This window comes from Vicugna pacos, chromosome 3 (genome assembly GCF_048564905.1).
Source record: "Vicugna pacos chromosome 3, VicPac4, whole genome shotgun sequence".
Classification (NCBI taxonomy): Eukaryota; Metazoa; Chordata; class Mammalia; order Artiodactyla; family Camelidae; genus Vicugna; species Vicugna pacos.
In genome coordinates, this window is record NC_132989.1 from 47,682,248 (window position 1) to 47,706,139 (window position 23,892).

Genomic DNA, 23,892 nt, shown 5'->3' on the forward strand with positions numbered 1-23,892 from the left:
ATGCAAATCAAAACTTCTATGAGATATTAGCTCACACCTGTCATAATGGCTATCATCAAAAAGTCTACAAATAACAAATGTTAAAGAGTATGTGTAGAAAAGGGAACTCTTGTACACTGTTGATAGGAATATAAATTAGCGCATCTGGTATGGAAAAACAGTGTGGAGGTTCCTCAAAAAACGTAGAGAACTACCATATGATCCATCAATTCTACTCCAAAGAAAATGAAAACATTAATTTGAAAAGATATACACACCCCAATGTTCACAGCACTATTTACAACAGCCAAGACATGGAAACAACCCAAGTGCCCATTAACAGATGACTGGCTTAAGATGTGTGACATACATATAACGGAATATTATTCAGCCATAAAAAGAATGAAATATTGCCATTTGCAACAACATAGTTGGACCTAGAGAATTTTATGCTTAGTGAAACAAGTCTGACAGAGAAAGATAAATACTGTATGATATCACTTTCATATGGAATCTAAAAAATAATACAAATGAATAAATAAGCGACTCACAAATATAGAAAACAAACTTGTGGTCATCAAAAAGGGGAGGGAAAGAAAGAGGGACAAATTAGGATATGGGATTAACAAATACAAACTACAATGTATGAAACAGATAAGCAACAGGGATACATTGTTCAGTACAGGGAATTATAGTCATTATCTTGTAATAGCTTAAAATGGAGTATAATCTGCAAAAATACCGTATCATTATGCTTTGCACCTGAAACTAATATTGTAAATGAGCTACATACTTCAAGAAAAAATACATACAATTCAATAAAATAAAATTATATTCTTAACAAAAACAAAAGCACAGAAAACAAAAACAACAAACAGAAAGAAAGTGGCAGAGCCAGGATTTATGATCTTCTCAACCCCTCCAGACCCCCTGGTCTGGGGAATGGCAAGACTGTTGCATTTGTTTTGTGGTAGGGGTGACAGTAGCAGGGATGCAAGATCAGCTAAGCAGAAGCAACAGTTACTCCAGGCTGTCTGTTATCTTAAAGAGAGCCTACCCTCTGTTTGCTCAAAACCGATTAACTTTACAGTCAGAATAAACAAGTACTTCAGTTATCCACTTCTCTAGGTTTTATGAGCTAAGTAGGTTAAACTCTGAAGGTAATCCTTTCTACATATGTCTACATGAGAAGACTAAGTTTTAAATTCAGACAGATCTGGATTTGAAACTCCACCTTGATTAAATGACATTAGGCCAATTACTCACTTTCTACATTTTAGTTCCCTCATTTGCAGAAACATGGTAACACTGTCTGCACAAGGTGGTAATGAGCAATAAAAACACTATAAGAAAAAAATAGAAACCAAGTATCTTAGGGTTTTTTTTAACCATTATAAATTTAATTTTATTTTTATTAATAATAGCAGTAAAAGTAATGACTCCTGTTACTTTACTATAACTGTTTTTCTTTTCCTCTACAGGATAAGATTTCCCAAAACAACTAGTTAATTCATTATTTGTAATAATAATAATAATAATAATTTCCATATAGGGCCAGGTATTTAAAAAATATCCTTCCACTCTGCCCTGTAACTTTTTTGTGTGTGTGTGTCTATTGAAATCCTATTAGCCAGAATGTTAGTTTTGTAAAACACATTGGGCTGAAATTAATTGTTAATCCATAATTCTTATTATTTTCATAAAGAAATACCAAGTTCGCTTGCAAAATAGTGACAGTGCAACTTGGTGAACATAAGTCATTAGCTCCATTCCGTGAAGATTTTAGTAATATTTAGTAATATTTGAAGAATGATTGTCAATGACTGCCTCTTACTACTATACATAATATTTGACTAATAATATGCTAACTATTAAATATCAACCTTGTCGAAAAATACAAATGAAATGATTTACAACAGGGAACAGTCAGGACATTAAAATGCTGTTTCTGCTCCTAAGATAGGTAGACTGAGGTCACACCATCTCCTTTGTTTCCACTCTTTTTGCTAGTGGGCTTTGCCTTTACTGTCACATTCGCCAGTGCATAATGGTCCCACGCTGTTTCAGTTACAGCCTTTCTGATGAGAAACCACCTCAAGCCTAGGAGGTATGCAAGGTAGGCTTTATCTACTCTTAAAAGTGCAATACTGGAAAGTATTCATCATCTAGTGCTTGCTTGTTAGAGTGCCTGTAAAATGATCTGTTGTTTCAGCAACTTCTAGGTTGGTCAGAAGGTGGTATAAAACCATCAGTTATCACATGGTTATCCTTTTATTAACTACTGAAATATATCAAGACGTTTCATGATAACCAACAGAGCCAGACACTATTAGTGGCCTAACAGTTAATACATTTGCACTTTCTTCCACTGAGCTCTTTCCGCATGGCTTACTTTTCCTTTTCTGTAAAACATTTTTTAAATTTGTAGGAGCATCCTAACTTTTCAACATCTATTTTAATATACATGTATTTATGGGCACTCCGTCAGCTTCTCACGTTTCCTGCATATTATTCCTTAAAGTGCAGGCATTTCCCAAGTTATGTGCACCTGATTTGCAAACATCCTATACTTCCACTGTTTGCTGTTGAGCCCTTCTCCCTTGCCCTTCGAATACTGAGCCTCTCATCCCTGGACTGCTTCTGACTTCCAAAAGATATTTTATTTAGAGGATACTGTGTTATTGCGGCTGGTACATGGAATAATTTGAATCAGTCTTTGCTAGTTCACAGTTATTTGGGCCGATTTTTACTTTCTGTCCACTTCTGTATTTTTTTTTTCTGTCCATTTCAGATCACAGTGAATACTACTTTGGGCATTTTTTTCTTTGTATGCAGTCATATATTCATTTTAAGTCATCTTTCCTCTGGTCTTGTAATTCTTGCCTACGTCCTTCTGTAAAGTCTCTCTCCTCTGCCTTCTCCTCCTCCCTTTCCTGTATTTCTCAATTATGAGCTGTCCAATGACTCTAATCAGAACTAAAGGTGAGTGGGCACATCACCACTAGGAAATATGGAGCCTCCACTTGAAAAAACATCAGAATTGATATACAAAGCCTTGAAAGTCCTGGAAATTATCCTGAAATTTCTTTCAAAATTAAAAAAAAAAATCTTAATCTACCTCTCCTTTCTAAATAAACCCGATTTCTCTCAAGATTAAGGATACAATTACTTTTGTTTCTTCCAATTCTGGGTTAATTGCTCACCCTATTTTGTTCTAATTTTCATCAAATGTGTATTTTTCAGGTAAATATGGGCTTTTTAGACTTGTGTGGAGACTGAAATATTACTTAAAAGTGAAAAATAAAGAAGAATAACAAATTAAGAATAATGGCATTTTATAGGTGACAACTTATAATTTACCATTAAGTTTTACACACCTAATCTCATGTAATTTCCCTCAAATGTGTATGAGATAAGACAGGAATATCAGAGTGAAGAAACAGAGTTGAGCAAGTTACATTGCTTCCTCAAGGTTGCACAGAGGGTAAGGTTCAACAGACGCTGAAATTGAGGAAGTTAGCAGGTTAGAACATGGAAAGAAGAATGGAGACACTATCTCAAATATAAATTGTTTTGTCTTCAGTAAAACCTAATTGAGCTGTATCAATGGCTATGAAAACCTGTAATTCTGATAATTTATAAGAGCCCCATGAAAGCTCTTCAAAACCTTCTTAAGCTGCTTTTGATAATATTTGAAATTCCAGAAGTTGAAAGAGAGATGCAGGCCTCCAAGGTTTAAGACTTATCTCAAATGTAGAATCTGAAAGATCTGAGATAAATTTCGAGCCCTAGAGATTGGGACATCCCCACAAAGTACTACTTTCATGTCTGGAGAAGAAAAGCTATTTTTGGAATATAAATGGTGAGAAATCAAACATGATGGAGAACCCTCTTTGCTAAATGTTAAATATTCAGGTCCTCTTGACGACCCAGTGTAATTCAGTTAGACCAAAATGCCTCATGTCTTTTAGTGAGACCAATGATAAACTAAAAGCATGGTTCTGAGTGAATTTAAAAAATATACTTTTTGTAAAGAACTAAGATCTTTTGATAATCAGAAAAAAGAATTCAGACAGAGGGGGGAAATTACATCTTTTGTGAATCTCTCCTAGTGTCTGTTCAGTCTCCTTGATGAATTCCATTATCACAAAAATGACCTTTCCAGTTCATATCTCTTTTGAGGCTAATGCAATTCTTCTCCATTCTGTTATAATGAAAGTATTACATGGATAACTATCCAGCATTATCTTCCAGAAGAAGAACTAATTTGGGAAACAAATGAAGTACTTGAATATAATACCAGCTCTCTCTCATTTTTTTTTTTATCTTTGTAGAGACTGGGTAGGTACAACTAAGAAAGTTCATGTACAAGGTAAATACACCAAACGCCTACCTAATGCAGAAGCAATTTTTATCACCACTTTTGTGAACAGTTGTATGAATGCTTAAAGAACAGAGCTTCAGATAAATTCAGAGACATAGGTCGCCGAACATGCTGCAGACACTTTTCTATTGAATTTTCTTTTTGGAAGTGTGTAAATGAAAAGTATTAAGATCTATGCACACTTCCTGAATGTACTGCAAGTTTCAAATGCACACTGCCTGTCTCCACCTGTGAGAGGCATCAAGATGGGCTGGATATAGTGTAACTACTAATTATGTACTTTGGTTAATTGTATATTTCTTTGAAGTGGTTGCAGAAGGCAAGCTAGTGAAAAGTGGAAAGAGCTGCGAAAAATGATGAGACGCTTCCTTGACAGGTTCACGCACGTAGGAAGGTAAAGTTTTTGGTGAGCTATAGTGCCTTCCCTTGAGAAAGGGATCCTGATTTCTAGTTCTTTCCAAAGAAATCATTTCTCTGAGAAATATAATTTATGTTGGTATACTGACCAGTTAGCATATAGCACACAGACCCAAATCATACTGCACAGCCATAGCCAGGTCACGTGTTTCAAGGTCACACCTGTCAAACCCTTTGCAGGGAACCATTTAAATGAATAATATATAAATGCCTGCTTGTTCCATATGATAATAAACATCTTAGTGTAATACCTCAAAAGAGTTAAACACTTTGTAAAAACGCCTTTACTATTACACTCCCTATGAGACAATTAACTGCAGAGATTTTAATTGCTATGTTGTGAATATGGAAATTGAGGCTCAGAGATTTTAAGTCATTTACCTAGGTGATATATGTGGGCTACAATAATGTGAATTAAGTTGAAAGTTTGGAAAGATGGAGACTGGATAGAACAAGGAGGCAATTTAGTTACTGAAACCTATGTGTTAACTTTGAGATTAATGGCTTTGATGGTTAATATTACAATTTTGCTGAATTCAGCTATCAGTTAAATTAGCTTCAGAGAGTTAAAAATGAGTTTTTCAATATTTTCAAAAACTAGCTTAATATAAGTAAGCAGAAAGTGAAAGTCTCATTTTTATTTTCTGTAACTGTCAAAATAGCACGGGTATTTCAGAGATTTATTTCTCAATCTGTTACTGCCGCATTAACATTTGGGGGTTACACTGTTTTACTATGACCCAGTGAAGAAGAGCATTATTAAAAGGTAAGTATTTCTCAGTTTGCTGTTTCCTCTTTTTTATGCAATTCTGAATATAATTTTGTTTTCCTTCTGTGCCTTCCACTACTATGATAGTGGTGGGTTTTTGTTTTCCTTTTTTCTTTTTTTTTAACTTCTGCTTATACATTTTACTTCTGGTTAAATATGATGACATTAAACTCTAACCACCCAGTAGCACTATCTCTATGAGCTTATTTCTTTTGGCTGAGATGCTGCAGGTCTGGGATTTGTAGATCAGAGCCTGACTCTTAACTCAGTCCTCCAGCTCTTAATATATACTTTTCATCTATACTGTCCTTGACACCACCCAGACATCCCATGTTGAAATCTTTTTCAGAGTCTTGACCTGTCTGCTAGACTAAACAGAGACAAGGAAACAGGTAATGACAGAATTGAAACATGATTTGGGGATCTTGGGAGGAAAAAAGAAAGTAAAAAAAATTTCTTTCTGATGAACAACATAGTCACCCAAGCTTGTGGTGTCTCATCAGAACCTCTCAATGTTTGGAAGTTTTCCCAAGACTTGCCCTACTGAGACAGTGAAGACTTATTAGATCATTGTGTCTGCTTCCCCACCTGGGCAGGAAAGAGTCTCCCATATGGAGAACATATGGCTTGGTCTTAGATTAGAAACAAAGAATGTCAGTTGGCAGACAGATGGAGGAGAAGCAGAGGATTGTATAAGCTTTGCTAGCCTGGCTCTCACAAACGAATTTTAAAAATCGTATCCACTTAGTTTAAACACTGACCAATCTATGCAGAGGAAGAGTAGCTAACATTTATTGGACATATATTACAATCTAAGCACAGTATTTTACAGATCTTTTCTAATCCTCACTTCAAATGTTTTACTGTCTCCATTTTACAGATGAAGAAAGTGAGGTTCAGAAGTGTGGGATCATTTTGCCCAAAAGTCACTTAGCTAGTCAAACTGGCAGAACCTAGAGTCCTACTCAGAAGTCTAATAGGAAAGTTAACTCTTTTGGGAGCTAGTAACTCAGAAAACATAAAAATGACTTTCTATACTGTAACTTTCTAGTTACTACTTCTACTTTTTTTTTTTTAACACAGATAAAGGGTATCTCCCTCTCTTTTTTTCAAACTGTGAAATTCATTGAGTTTGCTTTATTGCTTAATTTAATGGCAAGGGAATACAGAAATGGACTTTGTGGAATAAGAATGAGAAAGAGGACATGTAAACAAGTACAAATACTAAATTATAAATGTCTGCTGCCAACCCCCTCCACCAAGCCCTTCAAAAGAGAAAGAGTCTTACTTGTTGGTTCAGATTGAGAACATTCCTTTTTGACCAGAATCTGAGTGCTGGCAGCAGGGCAGGTATCTTTTCCTAAAGTAAAGGAAACATGAGCGCAATGTTTATCTGTATCATAGAGGGATGGGACGATGATGGGAGTGCAGCTGTGAATATTCTGTTTTTTGTGTTTCTTCTGCACTTCTATGAATATGGTGTTTTTGTTTTTATGACATCTGTCCATATGTTATTAACTTCTGATCATAATTCACAACCTCAGAAGTGAAGTGGTTCGAGAGATGTTTAGGAGTTGAGGGAGAGAAAGAGAAGTCTGAACACAGAGGTGGGATGTGTAGGAGATGGAGAGACAGATGTAAAAAGGAGACAGTAGGACTTTACTGAGGGTTATAAACTGGAAACCATTTGATAATTTTCAGGAGGCTCAAGTACAGACTTGAGTTCAAATCTATCATTTAAATATATATGTCATCTCTTTCTGTTCCATTTCCTTTCCTTTCTTGCTTTTTCTTGGTTTAATCAAGTTCTTTCCCCCCATTTCATTTCCCACTTCAATTAGGATTATTTTATTATTATTTTAGTGATTACAATTGACTTTACCACAGGCATTCTTAAGCTATTAGAACTTACGTTAAATACCTTTTTTTTTAAAAAACTTTTTGGACATATAGAGGGCCTAGAATGTTTTAACTCCCATTCTCTCTCCTCCCACCAACTGCCTTTTAGATTTTGTTGTCGAACATTTTAAATGCTTCTATATTTTAAACTTTACACAAAAATGTTATTATTGTTTGAAACAGTTAAAACTTCATTTAGATTTACTCACACATTTACCCTTTTTTTTTGATGAGCTTCTTTCCTTCCTATTAACTGTGCTTCAATTTTATGTCACTTGCTTTTATCCTGAAGAAATTCCTTTAGTATCTCTTCCAGTTAGGTCTCCTACAGTGAATTCTCCTGCTAGGTTTGCCAAAGAATGACTTCAATTCATCTTTCTTTCTTTTTAAAAAAATAAACCACTTATTTGAGGTATGCAAAAAGCTCTTCATGTTTAATGTATACAACTCAATGAGTTTGGGGTTAAGTTTACACTCATGAAACCATCACCATCATCAAAGTGATAAACCCACCCACTACCTCCCAAAGTTTCCTCCTAAAGTTTTAGTATATGATACAGTATTGTTAGCTATCAGCACTGTGCTATATAGTAAATCTCCAGAACTTACTTGTTTAACTGAAACTTTGTAAATTTTGACCATCAGCTCCCTTTCCCCTCTTCCCCAGCTCCTGGCAACCACCATTCTACTCTCTATCAGTTTGACTATGTTAGATTCCACATATGAGATCATACAGTATTTGTCTTTCTGTGTCTGATTTATTTCACTTAGCATAATGTTCTTCAAGTCTAGTCGTGTTGGTGGAAATAGTAGAATTTTCTTTTTTAAGACTGAATAATATTCAATTTTGTGTGTATACCACATTTTATTTAGCCCTTCATCAACTCATGGACATTTAAGTTGTTTCCGTATCTTGGCTATTGTGAATAACACTGCAATAAAAATGGGAGTGCACGTTATTTCTTTGAGATGCTAATATCAGTTCTTTCGGATAAACATCCAGAAGTGGGACTGCTGGATCACACGGCAGTTCTATTTTTAATTTCTTGAGGAAACTCCATACTATTTTCCATAATAGTTGTCATTCTCAACATGAGTGCATGAGGGCTCATCTTTATTTCTGAAAGTCATGTTCTCTGGGTAAAAATTTCTAAACTTGGTATTTTTCTTTCATCCCTTTAAATACAGTTTTCCATCATCTTCTGTCCTTCTCCAGCTGCTTTTAAGTTTCCCTTTGTCTTTGTTTTTTATCAGCTTTACTATTATTTACCTAAAGGGGTTTATCCTGCTTGCTGTTAGAGAAGTTTCTTAAATCTGTTGCTTGATAATACTCCATTAATTAAAAAATTATTAGTGATATCTTTTAAAATATTTCATCTAATTCAATCTCTTCCTCTTCTTCTGATCACTAAATGCATGCATGTTAGAGTTTTTCACTGAAGTACATACTTTTGAGCCTTTCTGTTTACCCATATTTCTTCCTAGTAGTTCTTCAACATGGATGTCTTCTATGCACCCATCCTCCAGTTCAGGAACCCCTCTTCTACAGTATGTTCTTCTAGTTTAAACCTATCAAATTAATTTTAGTTATTGTATGTTTCATTTCTAGAACCTCCATTTGCTAATCTCATACACATTTGGGTTCTCTGTTTAAATTCTCCATCTTTTTGTCCATTTTGTTTGAGCATAATAATCACAGTTGTTTTAAACGTTTTATCCAATGACTTCAATATCTAGATCATCTGTTATTTTTTTCTCTTGGTTTTCAGTCTTTTCATGTCTTGCTTCTTGGCCTTCTTGATAATATTTTTATTGATTGCAAGCCATTGTCTAAGATAAATTATGGAGGCTCTTCAAGGATCTCTTTCTCTAGAGACGACTTGATTTTCCTCTAGCAGGCACATACAGTATGGGTGTATCATACTGATTCAGGTGGAGCTGGATGTGGGGATTTATCTATTTTTGATTTTCCCTCACTGGTAGTTCTTAAACCTTTGGGGTTTCAATGGAGAATGCAGAGTGATTACCAGAGCCCCACCTTTCTAACTAGCACTGAATTTCAATATTTGTCTCCCTGGCTTCATGAAACTATCAAGAGTTCTACTTAACTTTTTAATTAGTCTTTTATTAGCCACATGTTTGCTTGATCTTTTGACCGTCTCTGCAGATTCACAGCTGAGGGCCTGGAAAGTGATTTGAGGGAAAATTGTATATAGAAATTCAGGTTTACTTCTCTGGAGTTCACTTTTTTCTGGAACACTGGCCTGTTGAATACTGCTCTATTGATAGCTCTGAACTCCAATTTTTATCTCCCTGGCAAATGAGAATGCCACCAGCTTCCTGTTTGATTTCTGTGCCCTACACTTTGATTTAACAAATGCCTGAGAGAAAAGGCTACAGTGAATTTGGGCTCACCCCAATACATTCCCTTCTCTCTAGAATCTTGGCCCCTCAAACCCTGACTACATTTATCTCCAATGCCTTCAAACTATTTTAAAATTTTTATCTAGCTCTTATAGTTATTTGTGGGAGGGTAATTCCACCCATGTGACTGCATCATAGATGGAAGCAGAAGTGTCCAGTAAAAGCCATCACTATTTGGTTATTCTTGGACATTAAACTGGTCTCTCCCTCCCTTTGTGTATACTTAAATGAAGCACCATACAATAGCTGACCAATGTAGTACCCCTGACTTACAGGAACTATAAAACTGCATACACTGTTACGGTGCTACTTACCAATATGGAAAGGAATGTCTCAGATATGGGGTGAAGGAATTTAAAAGCTGATTGTGAGTATGTTAAATTTAGAATGTAAAGTAAAATGAAGAGCAGAATTCAGCTGAATCTACATGTCTGGAGTTCAGAGAAGAGTTCCAGGTTAGAAATACATTTTGGGGAGTTGTCCAATTGTACATGTCATGTGAAGCAATGGGAATGGTTCAGATTTCCTATGAAGTGAATGTGAGGAGAGAAGAGATAGGAAGAAAGCCAGAGATACTCTAACATTTAGACACTGAAAAGAGGAAACAGATTGGGGAAATGTGACTAAAAAAGACTTGACCCTGAAGTGGGAGAAAAATTAAGAAACTGTGTTGTCTTAGAAGCCCACTAAAGAAACTGTTCCAAGAAGGGGAGGGTAATCAACAATGCCAAATGCTATTGACATAGTAAAGACAGGGCTTGACCATTGGATTAGGCAATACATAAGAGCACAGTGACCTTGATGAATGCAGCTTGAGAAGAGTTTGGGGGATGAGAGCCTTTTTGGAGTGAAGGGAGAAAGGAAAGTGAGGAAGTTGAGCAGAGTAGACAAACCACTTTTTTAAGGAGTTTTAATAATAATGGTGATTAATAAATGATGCCTAGGATAGGCTATGCAGTCAGGCCTTTTAAAAATTAGATGTAATTATTTCAGCTTACTTGCATACTAATGGGAATTCTCTAGGAGAGAGAGAGGAAAATGGTGCTTCAGGAGAGATAGGGGATAATTATAGGAATAAAAATTTTAAATAGAGGAAAGAGGATGGGACCCAATGAGCAAGCACAGGAACTGCACTTACGTAAGAGTATGAGCAATTCATGCTTTGGAGAAAGAGGGACTCGTATTATTTGGGTACAGATATTTGTATATTAGCAAATTTGGTAATGCAAATATATATTACATATAGCTTCTGGTTGTTTATAAACATCTTGGAGGATAAGAAAGTGAATTGACCGGGGGATGCAATGTTTGAGAGTCTTTTTGAAATCTGCGGTCATAAATTTAAAGTGCGATCAATCAGTTTAGCATGGCTGTGCTTTCTTCTAGCTATGGTTTGTTCAGCTGCTTGGGAGAATAAATAGTGAGATGAGTTCTCCCAAAATTGTTTACTGTCAGATGTATCAGACAGAGGAAGAGAAGAGAAAAGAGCTGCAGGTATATGCAGGGAAGGAATTACGATTAAAATGATGCACCATGGGATTTTAGGCTGTCTTAGTATGGAGCTAAAGACAAGAGGGAGTGAGTGAGGGAGGATGATTAGGAGGATGAACGATGATGACAGTGCAGGGAGAAGGATGCAATAACCTGATGAGTAGTTGGATGATTTGATCTGCCTTTTTGAAAAGGGAGGAATAATTATCAAGTTGGGGTAGAGAGGAGCAGAAATGATGTCCTCATTGTCAGCGAGGTCAAAATTAAAGAAGGGAAGGAACTTTGGTGGAGAGACTTAGAAGAGAGGTCATTTTACTAATGGCAGACTGTGAGTTTCAGACTTAGCAATGAAAAGTTCCTGCAGTCATGGAGGAGTAAGAAATTGGGCCAGATCAGGCTCTCTTTAGAGCCTTATGAAGAGGAGAATCTGAGGCATAAGGGATGACCTGAGCTTTAGGGCTTGTAACGATTGAGACACACAGGGATCAAGTCAAGGGTGACACAAACTATTTTTGTAACAACCAGGATGGTGCTGGCCCTGCCAGTCAGAGTTGGCACCCATCTGTCATAACGGCCCAGTTATAAACAACTGTTATTTTGTCATCCATGCTTCCAAACTGAATTCCAGAGCTGGGTGACGGGGCTGGTCTGACAGCAGTTCAGGGTAAGGTAAGATGAGGAATCAGTCCAAGGTTCTTTCTTGGGACTGACTTTTAAGGCAGTTTGTTATGATACACACTATAATATGATGGGAGACTTTTGGGAGCTCTGTCGTCCTCACCTTCAATCCTCCTAGGGCACTGTAAATTATAAATAACTGCAATATATAGCTGTAATGATTTCTAAAAGAAATGGACTTGGAGGTTACAAGTTACAAAAGCAATCCTTCCTCTGTATTCACTAATTGCTTGATATTTGGAAAGTAATATAACTTTTCTGGGCATTAGTTTCCTCACCTATGATATGAATTAGATTGGATTAAAACATCTGTAAGGTCCCTTTTGGTGGCAAGGACTTGAAATATGGTATCTTGCCTATAGTTAAACATTTGCTTAATCTATATGTTTCAGCCAAGGTGCTATTTCTTCTTTGTCGTTTGAGCTCAGTCTTTTGATAAACATGCCCTACTTCTAAATGCCCCCAACATCAAGCAGGTTATTTTCAGTCTATTATGTAGCAATTTTCTGATTTTGTAAGAAGAAGAAAAAAAAAACCTGAATCTCCATTTTCTACCTCTAAAACTTGTTTTTTCCTACTCACTCTTTCAGTATTCCTGAGGGAAAAGTAATGTTTGTTTTTCCTCTGCTAGGAGTATTTCTCATCTTTGCTAGTTCTCACACATTTTTGAGAAAATTTTTGAAGTACTTCACTGTTAAATGCATTTAAACTATTCTTAAACTTTTATTTTTAGGCTTTCTGTGTTTAAAGACGATCTCCTCTGTGGTTAAAATGAAGAAGGGAAAAAGTACTCCGGAAAATAACTCATACTGTGTCACTTGTTTAGTTACAAAGCCACTAAATGTGTGATTTTTCTTAGTGCTCCTCAATTTCGTTGCTTCTTTCGTAACCAGGGAAGCGTTTTCTAGGTTGATAGTCAGGGAACCTTCGGGATGCTAGAGACAGAAATCCAAATGCAAGGGACTTAAGTGGAGTGTATTAGTTGTCTACCGCTAAGCAACAGACTGCCCTCAAATTTATTTCCTTAAAAAAACACTCATTTATTATCTCAGAGTTTGTGTAGGTCTGGAATGTGAGCACAGCTTACCTGGGCCGGCCCTCCGTCTGCCCATCTCTCACGGTGCTGCAGTCAGGTGTCAGCCCAGAGCCCGCAGTTCTTCTGAAGGCCGGAATGGTGAAGGGCTGTGTGTGTGGAGCGGGAGTCGGTCCAAGTCCAGGCGAAGGGTGAGAAACAGGAGACGCCGGGACGAAGTGAGCCCCACAGAAAGCAGAAAGAACGGCGGCGACACGCCAAGACGCGGCCCTGAGCGCTCTTCGCAAAGGAAGCGTGATCTCGCGGGATCTCGGGAGATATCGGGAGATCTGCAGAGGCCCACGAGAGTCCTGGGATAAGAAACACCTGGGTACTTTGGTTGCCAGTGGGCCCTTATCCCAGCTTGTCAGTACAGAGTCTGACTTGGGCCGCTTTGCAGGGAAATCCCAATTCTCCCTCTTCTACACCCCACCCCCAGTGAGAGTCCCATTATCAGAGCAGCTGCCCCAGGAACACTGCTAGCTCTAGGGGACCAGGCTCTGGCCCAGTGGCTATGGAAGTGTGGGGTTGCCTGAGGCAGCATTCTAGGATCACTCTGATTGCTGGCAACGTTCAGCTCCTTGGACTAAATGCCTCAATTCCTCCCTTGCTGTTGCCCAGAGATTGCCCGAGTTCCTCTTTGCTTGACCTCGCCCACATGGCAGCTTGCTGCTTCAAAGTGTGCAAGCATAGAGGCAATAGAGAGCTTATGCCTGTAAGACAGAAGTCAGTCTTTAGTAACCTAATAATGCAATTGACATCCCATCCCTTGCGCCTTATTGTATTCATTAAAAGCAAGTCATTAACCGACCTTAAAGGAGAAGGAATAACACAAAGGTATGTATACCAGAAAGCTGGATTATTGCTAACGTCCTAAAGTTAGATGGCCAAAATGGGATTATTAAGGGCCAATTTAAAAGTTGTTTGCCACATAGATTCATTTACGCAATTGAAAAGGTCAGGAAAGAAAAAGAAAAAGAAAAAGAAAAGGTCAGGTGTAGCTTGTCTTCAGACACAACTGGATTCTGAAACTTAAAAGATGTCATCGAATGTAAGTTTCTCTACATTACCATTACTTCTTCGGTTTCATTCTAAGGTAAGTTCTCCTTTCATGGTAGCCCATAATGGCTCCAGGTTTTCATCAGTTTAGCAATCCAGTGGAGAAGAGTGTTCCTTTCCTAGTAGTTTAAGCAAAACTCCTGGAACTCACTGACCCAGTTTGGGTCACACAGTCATTCTTAAATCAATCACGTGACTCTTACAGGTCATTTTTGGGCCATGTGCCTTCTTTTGAAGCTAGAAGGAGTGGACATCTCCAACTGAAAAGTATGGACTGAAAGAGGTGGAGGGATACTGCCTCAAATAACATTAGGATGCTGGCCCCCTAAGAAGGGGCAAAGAACTTAGGGCATAAACAAAACAACAGATGAGTCAGACTGCCCTACTTTAAAAGAGAGTAGATCAAAATGAAACATGAAAGGCATCGTGGCATTTGGGGCTCTACTGTTTTATGAGTTCAAGGACTCTGGGCATGCCATCTCCTTGCCACACAGGAACAAATCAGACACCTTCAAGTGCCTACTACGTGTTAGACACTGTGCTATGTGTCTATAAAGTGTGATCTAATGGAATTCTTGCAGCAACCCTATATAGTTAGTATTGTTTCATTTTTATATAGAAGGAAATATACTTTGACATTTGATTTTGAATCAAAGCTATACTGACACTAAAACAGTGCTCTCATGATACCACAATACCCGCCAAAATAAACAAATATTTTTTATCCTTTTACATTTGACACCTATAGGAATCAGCACTTGTATTTCTGATTTACTTGTGTGGGTTTTTTTTTTTTACAAAGTATAATGTAATATTTTGTATAGTTTATAGTTTAGTAATAAAACAATTTATTGAAATAAACTTCTTACCTAAATTTGAGGTAATGAAATATATGTATATATTAAGTTTAAAAATTGGAATAAAAGTGGAAAAATAGAATCAAGGAAAATAAAACAAAAATTTAAATAATGCCCTAATTAAATTTGACCTTTTCAAATAATTGTCTTTTATTTTTCTCTCTTTCTGGTCACCTTTATAGCTTTTGGTTTACTCCATTGATATGATGAATATGGGAAAAATTTAGTGAAAGAAGGAGAAAATATATTTGTACCTGGTAACACATAGACAGTATCAGATAAATGACTAATTGCAGAACAGAAACTACAATTCCATATGACAATTATTTTTATCTCTTTGAACCTCAGTTTCTTCATCTATAAGGCAGAGATAATAATAACCAGAAGGATTATATAAAGAATAGAAATAACATATATAAAGCAAACTAAATATAATCTGTGCCCAGTAAGTTTATACTGCCATTATCCAAACAAATTAAAATATTGCCTAACATAGAATCACAAAGTAACCAATATACTCAAGCAAAGAGTTCAAATGGGTCTAGTTTAACTTATCCATCTTTTGGATCTTGAAAGGAGGTAGATCCAGTCTCCTATATGAAAGATGAAGGTGCCAGTTACCTACCTTTCCATCATCCCATGAAGCTGGAGCAAGGGCATGTTGGAATATTAAGCTGAACTTGAAGGAAGAGAAGCAGTTGTCCACGTGGAGATCCAAGGAAGGGCATTTCAGGAAGTGGGAAGAGCCTTTCCAAAGGCCCCAGGGTAGAGGTGTTAAGTGTTTTTGAGAACCAGCAAAAAGGTCAGAGTGGATGAAGGCATGTGAACAAGGGGCCGAGTAGCAGATTGGCAGACATATGTTATACACATTATTCTAAGAACCATTTAAAAGATGAAGTTGGGACCAAGAGATTGTGATTGTGCCCAAGATTGCACAATAAGTGGCAAAACCAGAACTCAGAAGCTCCTCTTCTGATTCCAAGTCTTGTGTTTTTAATCAAGATGCCATTTTAGGTTCACCTCTAGATTGCCTTAACATTTTGTTTATAACTTTGTTGTATATTTTTTGTTAAAGTTATCAGACATCAGGAATAATGCCTTCTCAGGTTGCATTAAATGCAGCACAAAGTTCAGTTAAATGCTTTCTAAATACATTTGATGAATCATTTTAGCAATAGACTTTTCTTTCCACTTTATTGTGGTAGACTTGGCTGAATGTCTTAATTTGGTGCAAATATTTTAGAGTAGATTTATCTGATTATGTAGCAGTTTAGCAAATACATTTTATACGTGTAATATATTATTGATTTTAAATCCATTTAAGTTTTTACATTGAATCTAAAGTTACTTATATATTCAAAAACCCAACTAAAGAGACAAATCTTAAAATTGTATTCAATAGTTGAAATTATTCATAGCATACTGTCTTACAGATACACACACACATTCTTGTGTATGATCCATAACTAAATGAGTGCTCCAAGCAAAAATATTTTTAAAATCCCTAATGAAGAAGTCAATGGGTCTTTATTGATGGTATAGCATTGTAACAGACAGATGATTTAATTTGTGTTATTTTAAAAATGTAATTATTAAATATTCATGACATGTTATGCTTTTTGAGACTTAAATACTCATACCAAAATCATATGGTGAAGATAAAATGCAGACAAAGAGTCTGGGTTCCCACAGCCACCGACCCCAAAATGACCTGCTAATAAATGCCAGATTCTCATCTTGTAAAACTCCTATGGGAGAGTAATAAAGGATGAACATTTGGCCCAAAGTTTATTTTTATAAAACAAGTACCTTTAGTTTTCCTTCAAAAGAATCATTTTCTAGCTCTATAAAAGTCTGTGGTCCTTTATGAAAATGTGTACCTCACGTCACACAGCTAAGGCCATAAATTTGGGCAGTTACACACGGAAGTTCAGACATCCGGCCTAGCCAATCTAGGTGATTTAAATTAAAGTTGGTATTTATGTTTACATTTCCCTCATTCCTAGTACATTTACCAGCCAATTATATAATCCTTCCTTTTTCTTGGACCACAACTTTGGTTGTGAAATTTTAGGGAATACATTTATGTAGATTCAAAGCAGAAATACAGTGAATATAATCAGTCTTGTGATTAGTAATTGCTTTAAGCCAGAATTCTCTAACGTTTTAATATAGGGGGACTACAGAACAAATAGGTGTACTTCCAGCACTGAAGAAACAATGAGGTTGTGAGTAATACAAATATAAGTGAAAATAAATGCATCAAAGATACTTAGAAGTAAATCAAAATTAGGAGGTCAAGGATAAGTATGCCAAGAGGTATATATAAAACTCAGTATTTGCCACAGTCACAGCTTTCCCTTAAGAAAAGCAACTCCTGGAATCTCTGGTTAATCGATGCTGTGGCTCATGCCATGTAAGTCTACTCCAACTTGGGTTATTACTCAGAGCAAGAGTTTGTCCTGGAGACAAAGGCCTAGCCCATATACAGATGTTAATCTTCTCTAAGGTACTTTGGTAAGAAACTCTTGCCCCATAGATTAGATACTCCATTTTGGATACTAGCAAATCTATTCAATCACATTCTCTCTGGAAAAAGCATTAATTATATTTTAAAAGCTGAATATTTAGCATTCTCAGATTTCTCTAGTTTTTAGATTCTATTCTCCATGTGCTTTGCTGTGAATCTTAGTGTTTAAATACCTAAGACACAGATATGTATGGACAATGAGAGGTGCTCAAACTACTCGTGACTAATACAATCTTATGATGAGGTTACCATAGCTACTTAGTGAGATCTCTTCATTGTAGGAAAATGGTGTGGTTCTTGATGGCAAAAAGTGCCACTTAGATTAGGGGTTGAGGCAGGAGAGAGAGGGAGGGAGAGAGAAAGAAGAGGAAGAGAAATAGGAGGAGGGGTGGGAAGGACATAAAAGGGGGAGAGAGGATAGGGGAGGGGGAGGCGAGAGTGGAGAAAAAGAAAGAAAGAGAAGGAGAAAGTGAGAAAGGGAAGTTACAAAAACGCTTCCCAACTGATTTTACCTAAAAAACTCAAACTCCAAAACCCACAAAGAAGACTAACTTAGAGAGCCAATAATATCAAAATCAACAACTGGAGAGTAAATTCAAAGCAGAGAAGATAAAAAATTATAGAATTCCAGAACTTTGAAATAAGTATAGTTTGGACTCTCAAAGAAATAAAAGAAGGAAAAATACCACCGAGGCAGAGATGATGAATGAAAACGTGCTGTAAGTAGGTAAGAAATAAAATCAAATAAGAAAGCTAAAATTGAAAAAATTACATGTAGAATAAACTCTAGAATGGGGTTGGTTATATATTCCTGGTAATGGAAGGCTTAATGGCAGAGCAAGGGCTGTGGACATAGCTGACTTGGAGCCTAGGTTTGAATGTGAGCTCACCATTCTTAGCTGTATAACTTTGTTCAAATGACATAACCTATTTATGTCCTAGTTTCTTCATCTATAAAATGGAAATATAAACATTTTCTATCTCAAAAAGTTATTACAAAAATTATTAAATAAGTTAATTATTTTCAAGTACTTAGAATAGTGCCTGGTACATTGTAATTGCTCAGTAAACGTTAGCCATTATTATTTCTTTTCTGTATGCTTGAAATAGTTCATAATAAAGTATTTTTAAAAATATGACTGAAATGAAATAAAAACCATTATAAAGCATAATTAGCAGAGACTGTGGCTATAAAATAAACATGAATTTTAAGTCGTTCACAGAAGACATACAATGTGAAATATTAATTTCAACAGAAGCCTAAACCCCAAATACCATATTTTATCAACTAAATACTATAAGTGAGGCAGAGGAGAAGTAAAAGTAATTCTCTGTTTATGTTAGAGGAAATCAAGAGATACTATTTTAATTTAGTCAATATTTAGAGAAATAAAAAATGCAGAAAAATGGAAAAAGTCAAATAGTTCATACATCATAGAATAGAAAACAATGGAAAGAGCAAAGAATTCGAGAAATATAGACATCAAAATATAAGATGTCAGATATAAGAGTAGACATGTCAGTGATCTAAACAAATATAGACAAAGTGATGTTACGTTGTTAAAACATAGTGTTACATTTTTTTAAATGCTGGTATATGCTACTTAAATTAGAAACCTAGACACAGCCTATCTAAAAATAAAATAATGTTGAAGATTTATCACAGAAATGAAAAAATTAAAGAGTAGCTTGGTTGGTAACCAAAAAATAAATCTGACAGGATAATTTTATATTGATAAAATACACAATCTACAATTAAGATAGAATCATGCATTTTATGACCCATAGTGTTAAAATTTATAAAGTAAAAAAGAAGACAAAACAGATTAATTTATAAAGATAAAGCAGTTGTTACAATAGACATTAATAATCTTTTATCCTTAGATAGGTAATGGTATAAAAAAATAAAGTAATAGAAAGCTTATGTAACTGTAAATAAGTTTTGATATTTGATATAAGCACATATAACTATATCAAATACAATTTTTTAACATGATACATATATACATATATATGCAAATTGTCAGCTTACTATCTTGTAAGCAGATAGATTATTTAGCATGTTTATAGTGGTTGAACAGAGACTTCAAATTTTTTTTCAATTTGTCTAGAAAATAGTATCTATTTAGTCAATATTTTCTGCTCATAATGTGATAGAAATTACCTTTATTAGTGAAAGCTCAGACAACTAAGCAAATAAGTTTTTGTTCTGAGTTTTTATGCTAATTGATTTCCATTTAAACAACTATGAAATTTCAAATCACTTTTCTAAATAACTTGTGGATCAAAGAGAAGATCGGAACTGTATTTGTAGAGTATTAAGGAAATATTAGCTGTATCAAAAGAAGAAAAAAGGTGGAAAGCTAGTTGATAATATTATGAATCTAGCATTACATGGATACCAAAGGCAGAAAAAAGAAAACACCACAAAAAAATTAAAGAATAATCTTGCATATTAATATACACAAAAAAAATTCTTAATGGAATACATGGAAACACTGGCAGAATTATTCACCAAGACCAAGCAGGCTTTAACCTAAAAATGCAATTAATTTTTAGTTCTCTTTTGTGCAAGAATTGCATCAACAGTATAAATGAAACAAACCATATGAGGATGTTAATAGTAGACTCTTTACTAGAGAATTTTAATAGATGTATAACCTCTCTATGCTTTAGTTTCCTTATTTGTAAAATGGAGATAATAGTAGTATGCACCTAAAAAGTTTGTTGTGGGGATTAAATAGGTTAATTTAGGTAATATGCTAACAATGCTTGAGAATGCCATATACATATTAGCTTCTATTTTTAAGAACTATTTCCCTTAAGACTTAGATAATTATGTCTATATACTCACTTGTGTAATAAAGACTCTCTCTTTTATGTCCAAAACCAACATGATAGTTAACTTTAAGACAGAGGACTTAATGCAGTTGAAATGAATAAAAGTATAGCATGTATACAATTATTACTTTTTGATATTTTTCTTAATAATTTTGGCCAATATAGTATAATTTAAAACAAACAAAAAAGAGAGATATAATGATAGATTGAAGAAGACAAAATATAACTTTTATATATTTGCTGAAAACTCAGAGAATTCTATAACTCTCTAAAATTATGAGAATATGCATACAGAGATCTTTCTAAACACCAAAAATAGAAGACAATATTTCATAGGAGACTCTTTTCTCATTAATATAAGTAACACTAAAATAAATTGTGTTTAGTAAGGGGGAGATATAGAATATTTCTGGTGCAATCAAACAGTGGAATATTCTGTGTGTATTAAGATTGAGGTTCTAAAGAATTTTCAATTAGTTGGGGTGCTTTCTGCAATGATTGTACAATAAAAGCAGATAATAAGGTTCAAATTTCTGGTCTCCACCTAGTAATATGTAGATGTACAAAAAAATCAGTGAGAAATTACATGTTTATCTTCATTTGCTTGAATTCACTTTCTTATTGTCTTATTTCTTTTATACTTTCTAAATTTTCTAAATTATATGTCTTCTATAATTCGAAAAATACATTTAAAATGATAATAACTGACATCTAGGTGCAGTTTTTTAAAACTTCATTGGCTTTACCACAAACCTCCAATATTTTTTTATTTAAGCAGCAATGTACATGTAATCTATTTTTGTGTGTTCTGAAATTTTGAGAATATATATTGAAATAAGAAATTTTCACGATGGATTTGAATAATATACTTACATTTGAGAAGTCATTCAAAACTATATCAGAAACCTGTTTTTTGAGTAGTGATTAGAACTAGAATAAACAGATCTAAGAAAGTAGCACCTTCACTATTAGTCCACTGGCAAGGATGAACAAGGAGAAGACTTTGACATACTCTAAGAATTGAGGGACCATAACAGTCTATCCTCTGATCTATGGGGGCACATGAGAAATTGACAGAACTTGGAAGGGAACTCCCAGATGGCTGGATCCTAGGCATAGGTGTTTCCAGCATTTGAAAGATTCCAATCCCAACTGATGCACAGAAACTCCTGAGCTGTCAAATGTAGAGACACACTGGGTCAATATGTTTATCAGTGGTAAATAGTATGAAACAAGAATATACTGTATAGCACATGGAAACATATACAAGTTCTGTGGTAGCTCACAGCAAAGAAAAAAATGTGATAATGAATATATGTATGTTCATGTATAACTGAAAAATTGTGCTCTACACTGGAATTTGACATAACATTGTAAAATGAATATAACTCAATAAAAAATGTTAAAAAAAGAAAAAAAAAAGATCTCCAAGGAGGTTTGAAGTCTCTTTGATGCTCTGATCTGCTATAAGAATTCATGAAGTTTGTAAAATTTTAGGAAGCACCTTTCAGATGAAATGGCCAACCATAAGCATGAGACCCACATACCTATTTCTATGACTTATTGTTTTAATTTCATTCCCTCTGCCTAACACCCTGTACTCCAACAATTATGACCTTCTTTCTATTTCTTTAACGTATGTTCACCTTACATGAGGGCCTTTACATTTGCTGTCTCTGCTGTGTACAGTGATTCACCATGACTCTACTTTCTCATCTTCCAGGTTTCAGCTCAAATATAACCTTCCCACATATATCTTTCCTGTCCATCTAACTGGTATCACTGTAGTCAGTCTCTACCACATTTCCCACCTTCATTTCTTCAGAACTATTACAACTGTCTGAAATTATCTCATATATTTGTTTATTGATTATCTTCTATCACTCCCACACTATAATATAGGGTCATAAGAGCAGAGCCGTTATCCATAGAACCCACTATTCCATTCATATTGCATAAGAGGTACTCAGTAATTGTTGAATCAAAGAATGAATACATGAATTGTAGTAAACTTGAAACTTGAGATTGTGCCTGAGGTTTTGGATCCTGGGAAAGGAATCCCCCTCCTCTCCTGTCACACCTATAACTACTTTCTCTTAATATATGTTAATGTTATATAAAATGTTTTTGTTTTATGTTTTAATTACTTGATCTATACAATGATTGCAGAGAAGATAAAAGCTGGAGATAGGGCAAGGTTTCAGGGCACTATCAGCTTTGACCATTGGTATGCTGTTAAAGAAAACACCATTGGCAAGAGGGATAAAAATTTTTTTTGTGGTTGGAATTTTTTTGGATTTGGTATATTTTCCATGTGCATATATGAGCCATTGCTATTTATATTTTGATTTTCCTTTTAACATGTACAAATTTCATGATACAAATCACAAATTGGGTGTTTGAATAAGTAATTATGTTACTCTTTTTATCTGTTATATTGTTTTACAGTTTGGTAAGCAATTTTGAAAGAAGTTGAAGTTGGCATAGTGTTCTTGGATCAAGTCAGCCATATTTCTACTACTTTATAAAAACACATAGTTTGAGATATCTTCTTTGGCCATATTATGCCTTCTGTATATGCTGTTGAATATTTAAAGAAAGGTAGATAAATGTTTAAAAATCTGAATGGATTATTTATGTCACATATTCAATTATTTCTAACATGATCCATAAAATATTTGGATTTCTTATTTTATAGTTCATGGTACAAATGATTAAACATGACTAAAGCAAGTAATTAAACTTGAATATTAATACTAATATTTTTTGATCTTTTGGGAATTTTTAGATCCAAAAGCAGAAAGTAATTTAATTTTTAATTTTGTACTTGCATAATCTCTCCTGTACACAGTTTTAATATTAAAAAAATACTCATTTGAGACTAAAATTTTTTTCTACTTTTAATTCCAGAAGTTACCTCTTTTAGTTGTTAAGCAACAAAGACAAGAAATGATTTATTTTTAGTGTTTAATATTTATTATTATAATAACTTTAAATTAGTATTTTGTAGTATGAACTATTTTAGACTCCAGATCCAACAAATAAAAGCAGTATTCCTTGTTACCAAAATATACTTTCGTACTTGTATTTATCTGTTCAATTTTGTGTATGTATATATTATAAAAATAGATAAATATAATAAGGACCAACTATATAGCACAGGGATCTATATTTAATTTCTTTTAATGAGCCATAATGAAAAAGAAACTGAAAATATATATACATATGTATGTATATGTATAGCTGAATCCTTTTGCTGTACACCTGAAACTAACATTGTTAACTGACTACACTTCAAAAAAAATTAGGATAAAAAAGATAAATAAAAGTAAATTAGATGTTCAGAATATCAACTATTCTGCTAATCTTAAATATATACATCCTTTTTGAAAGAAAATAAGAGATTTGTTGCAAGAAAGGAGGGATTCTTAAAACCTGTTGGAAAATGAAGCTAAACCAAGGGAAAAAGCCCTGCAGGGTTTATGGAGCCAG

The 23,892-nt window shown here is 34.8% G+C and overlaps 1 long non-coding RNA gene across 1 annotated transcript in view; it reads right to left on the reverse strand.

Annotated features, from left to right (window-relative positions):
• Positions 1–13,368, reverse strand: part of LOC116278187 (uncharacterized) — a 210,820-nt gene extending 197,452 nt beyond the window's left edge. Inside the window, exons 1-2 of the long non-coding RNA XR_004187583.2 lie at positions 13,129–13,368; positions 6,838–6,909 (exon numbers count right to left, since the gene is read on the reverse strand). This is a non-coding gene — a long non-coding RNA (uncharacterized lncRNA). The remainder of the gene's footprint in view (positions 1–6,837; positions 6,910–13,128) is intronic.
• Positions 13,369–23,892: the final 10,524 nt, after the last annotated feature.